The sequence below is a fragment of the Protopterus annectens genome, chromosome 6.part0 (assembly GCF_019279795.1).
Source record: "Protopterus annectens isolate FY-2018-M chromosome 6.part0, PAN1.0, whole genome shotgun sequence".
NCBI lineage: Eukaryota > Metazoa > Chordata > Ceratodontiformes > Protopteridae > Protopterus > Protopterus annectens.
The window spans coordinates 262,017,765-262,023,394 of NC_056737.1; the positions used below are offsets into that span (position 1 = coordinate 262,017,765).

Here is a 5,630-nt window from a genome sequence, read left to right on the forward strand (position 1 = left end):
CAAACTGTCATGTCTACTGCAGTCTTAGAGATTTCAGTTGGCACATTCCCTCTGAAATGTGGTGTATCATTGTATGGTAATTTATTAAAGACTAGCACTGACTACTGACTGACTGAGTTTAAGTACTTGGGATCAACAGTTCAGAGTAATGGTGAATGTGGAAGAGAGGTGAAGAAGAGAGTACAGGCAGGGTGGAATGGGTGGAGAAGAGTGTCAGGAGTGATTTGTGACAGACGGGTATCCGTAAGAGTGAAAGGGAAGGTCTACAAGAGTGTAGTGAGACCAGCTATGTTATATGGGTTGGAGACAGTGGCATTGACAAAAAGGCAGGAGTCAGAGCTGGATGTGGCAGAGTTAAAGATGTTAAGATTTGCAATCGGTGTGACTAGGATGGATAGGATTAGGAATCGGTATATTAGAGGTCAGCTCATGTTGGACAGTTTGGAGACAAAGCAAGAGTTGGTTTGGACATGTGCTGAGGTATATTGGGAAAAGATGCTAAGGATGGAGCTGCCAGGTAAGAGGAATAGAGAAGGCCTAAGATAAGGTTTATGGACGTGGTGAGAGAGGACATGCAGGCGGTTGGTGTGACAGAGCAAGATGCAGAGGATAGGAAGAAATGGAAAGAGTTGATCAGAATGATGATGATGATGATGACTGACCCTATTGGCATTATACAACTACACCTTTAATTACACAATGAACCCAAGATTGGCCCTAGGGTCTACACAAATCTAGCCATAACCAATTCCTGAAACATTAGCAGATGCAAGAACAGGGTTTGACTTTGTTATAGCCATTCAGGTTTGCCAGTCACAGTAGTAGAGAAGTGCACAACCGACAGTACTCAGCTTTCCTACCAACTTTGCTGTATTGCTTCCCTACAGGAACTCTGGTATACTGCACAATTGTTATGCCTTGCACTGTAAAATCTTGACTACAGGTTAAAATCAGACGTGAAATCATGCATAATTTGCACACCATTCATTATCTACCTAGCTACTTACTAAAGCTGCACTTATCGTGCCTTGCACTGAGCAAATCAATTATATCACCATAGTCTATCTGGCAAGATACCTCATTCATTGAGATCATAGCCAAGGCCACAAGTCTATCTTGTCACATAGTACTTAAATATGTTAGTTGTAGTTTGGAGAAGCTTCTCTCCCCAGATGCAACTGTCATTAGCAGTGTCAACAAAATGTGCAGAGCTACCACTACCTGTGGGAATATCTTAAGTAATACGCGCTTTATTACATTGACATCCAGCACTGATAATCCCTTTGGAGTAATGTGATAAAGTGTTTAATTCCTCATACAGCTGCACTACATCAATATCAGCAGATTTCAACTGGGTTAACAGACAGAATTGAAATATGTTCAGTAACTACCAAGAGTTCTTGTATGTTGTAGAGAAGCCAAAAGTAGCACTGAGCTGGACAGTGAGTGAACCCGTCCTTCACAGATGACTGCATCAACATGAGTGTTGAGTTGACTTTATTCTGTTCAGGACTAAGTCATTTGGTTGATAAAGCCTCCGCTTTCCTGGGTCTCACCTCATCTGCACCAGGAAACTGGAATTCTACCTCCAGTGCTTCTGCTAGCTCAGTAGTAGTTACTTTTGCCATTTTGTACCTTGTGGCTCTGTATTATGTTAAAACACTTTTCAGTTCATCAAGCAGAATCACTGCTTGATCAATTTGCATGGAAGAGCTTTGCAAATGTTTACTGACTTTTCCAACCTTCACTAATGCATCATACCAGACCACCAGTGCTATTAAAAACTTATCACTTCTTGTACTAGCCATGCTGCTTCAGATATGCATTAGGATCTTTTGTAAGTTCTGCCACTGAAACCAAGGCATTGGAAAGTGCACCCACTTTAGGGTGCTTGACACTTTCTACCCTACACTTCCACTTGGTCTCACAAAGTGGCTTTACAGATAGACCTGACACATCACAAAATATTTTGTACCTCTGAAAAGTGTACATTCGTTGCAGATTACCAAAAAATGAAACATCTACTGAAGACTTTGCAGCATCACTTTTTACAAGATTGTGATTGTGGCAGCCTGAGGGTACAAAAAATGCATGTGGATTTAAAGACAAGATTCCTGCAACACCAGAATGTTTCCTTTCATATTTCGAGCCAATATGTCACAACCCTGGCCTCTGCAGTTATCTAGTGGAATTCCCAAACTTAAGTTCATTTAACATGGTTAGTGAGAAATCCACCAGTAGTCCCAGTAACATGGAAGGACAAAAAGTACCCCTTTCCTTCCAGTTTCATTGCATTCACAAAATGGACAGTTTCATGTGACATGTTACACTTGTATTGTCATGTCTGCATGAGGCAACTAGTGTTCAGTTGGCACAGTTCACTGTATATTGCAACTGGCAGATAGACTGGCAATGACCCTACTGCCATTATGCAACCACACCTTCCATTATGCATGCAGAAACATTAGCAGACAGAAGAATAGGGTTCAACTTTGTCCTAGCAATTCAAGTAAGCCAGTTACAGTAGTACAGAATAGTGCCTAGTTGACAGTACTTTGTGCTTCTGCCCTACAGGAACACTGGCAATGACCCTACTGCCATTATGCAACTACACCTTCCATTATGCATGCAGAAACATTAGCAGACAGAAGAATAGGGTTCAACTTTGTCCTAGCAATTCAAGTAAGCCAGTTACAGTAGTACAGAATAGTGCCTAGTTGACAGTACTTTGTGCTTCTGCCCTACAGGAACTCTGGCATTGAAAAGTATTGTTATGCCTTCTGCTGTAGGATCAGACTACAGAGTACATCAGATGTCAAATCATACATACTTTGCACACTGTTCAGTCTCTACCTAGCTACTTACAAAAGCTGCACTTTTCATGCCTTGTAATCAGTTATATCAGCATATAACATCTGGCAAGAGCAGTTATTAATTCAGATCATAGCCAATCCCACAGGTTTACCTTGTAACATAGTACTTGTTTGGAGAAACTTCACTCCCCAGATGCAACTGTCACATGCAGTGTCAACAAAATGCGCTACCTGTAGTAAGAGACAAATACATGATTACATTAAGGACATCAAGCACTGACATTACTCCAAAGGGATTATCAGTGTTTAATTCCTCATACAGCTCTACTGCATCAATATCAGCAAATGCAAAGTGGGTTAACAGACAATTGAAATATCTTCAGTAACTACCAAGAGTTCCTGTGTGTTGAGGAAGCCAAAAGTAGCACTGTGAGCTGTAAGCGGAGTGAACCAGTCCTTCTCAAATGACAGTGCAACAACAAGAGTGTTAAAAGTTGACTTTAACACTTATTGTACTGCTCAGCAATGCTGCTTCAGAAATGCCTTAGGATCCTTGCCTTTTGTAAGTTTTGCCACTGAAACCAAGGCATTGCAAAGTGCACCCACTTCAGATCACACTGCTTTGACACTTTCTCCTTGCACTTCAACCTGGTCCAAGTGGCTTTACAGTTAGACCCAACACATGCCAAAATAGTTTGTACTAGAGTTAGAATGTAAACAGTGTACATTCATTGCAGATTACCAAAGAATGAAACAGCATCTACTGAAAAGTTAGTTTGCATCAGCAATTACTAGATTGTGATTGTGTGACAGCCAGAGGGTGCAAGAAATGTATGTGGATGTAAAGAAAATTCTTGCCTGAACAGTTTCCTTTCATGTTAACAGCCATTGTCATAACCCTGGCCACTGCAGTTTTGTGGAACTCCAACTTCAGTTCATTTACCACAATGTCACTGAGAAAGCCAGCAGCTGTCTCAGTAGCCTGGAGGAAGGAGAAAAGTACACATTTCCTTCCACAGTTTCATTGCATTCAGCAATACAGACAGTCTGACATTTCTAGATGCTATGTTTCAGTGAAATGTTACACTTGTTCAGACGGTCATTTCTACTTGAGTCACTTAAAATCAGTAGGCTTGAGTCACTTAATAGTAGGCTTGTTTTCACAATGTTAAATATACTGTACCAGTCAGATAATTGATCAAAGACTGGCAATGATCCTATTGGCAGTAGGCAACTATACCTTCAGTACACATGCAAGAACATGTGCAGTTGGCTTCGCTATACCCATTCAGGTATGTTACAATATAGAAGTGCATAGCTGGCCATACTTGGTGCTTACCTGCCAACTCCACTGTAGTGCTTCCCTACAGGAACTCGCATACTACAGAACTACTGTGCCTTCTGCTTACAACTGTTGTAAAGTCATACAAAATTTGCACATTGTTAGATTCATACCTAACCACTTTCTAAAACCGCACTTTTCTTGCCTTGCACTGAGCAAATCTATCAATTATATCAGCAGAGTCTATCTGGCAAGATATTTCATTATTAATAGAAATCATAGCCAAGCCCACAAGTCTATCCTGTAGCATAGTACTTCTTAAGTATGTTTTAATTAGTTTGAGTTTGGAAAAGCTTCTCCCCAGATGCAACTGTCACTGGCAAAGTCAACAAAATGCGTAGAGCTACCACTACCTGTGGGAATATCTCCACTAACCCACGCTTTTTCATTACATTAAGGACATCCAGTGCTGATAATCCCTTTGGCATAATGTGGCAAAGGGTTTTCAATTCCTCATACAGCTCTACTGCATCGATATCAGCAGAGTCATTGTGCGTTAAAAGATTCTGCAAGTCTTTACAGAGCTGCAATAGCTCATCATCAGAAACATTACAGAGGTCTTGTATGTTGTAGAGGAAGCCAAAAGTAGCACTATGAGCTGCAAGTTGAGTGAACCTGTCCTGCACAGATGACAGTGCAACATCAACAAGAGAGTTGAAAAAGTTGATTTTAAAATTCTGTTCAGGACTAGTTAGACACTCATCATCACCTTCATAACCAAAAAGCTTCCTCTTTTTCCTGGGTCTCACCTCATCTGCACCAGGAAACTTGAGTTCTACCTCCATTTCTTCAGCTAGCTCAGTAGCAGTCACTTTTGCCTTTTTGGTACGCTGTGGCCCTGTATTCTGTTAAAAACCTTTTCAGTTCTTCAAGCAGAAGAACTGCTTGAGCAATCTGCATGGATGAGCTTTGTAAAAGTTTACTGACTTGTCCAACCCTTACTAATACATCATACCAGACTACCAGCGCTATTAAAAACTTAGCACTTTTCATTGTACTGCTCAGTGATGCTGCTTCTGAATATGCCTTAGGATCCTTCCCTTTTGTAACTTCCGCCACTGAAACTAAGGCATCATAAACTGCACCCACTTGGTATCTCACTGCTTTCACACTTTCTACCCTACACTCCCACCTGGTCTCACACAGTGGCTTTACAGTTGGACCAGACACATTATCCCTAAATATTTTGTACCTCTGAGTAGAGGATGTAAACAGAGTATACATTCGTTGCAGATTACCAAAGAATGAAACAGCATCTATAGAAGACTTTGCAGCATCACTAATTACTAGATTGAGATTATGACAGCCACAGGGTAGAAAAAATGCACGTGGATTTAAGGCCAAGATTCTTGCCTGAACACCAGAATGTTTCCCCTTCATATTAGAGACATTGTCATAACCCTGGCCTCTGCAGTTTTTGAGGGGAACTCCCAAACTTTTGAGTTCATTTAACACAATGTCTGTCAGAAAACCCC

General features: G+C 41.0%; 1 pseudogene; it reads right to left on the reverse strand.

Annotated features, from left to right (window-relative positions):
- Positions 1-3,941: 3,941 nt before the first annotated feature.
- Positions 3,942-4,940, reverse strand: LOC122803820 (annotated as a pseudogene).
- Between the last annotated feature and the right edge of the window lie 690 nt (positions 4,941-5,630).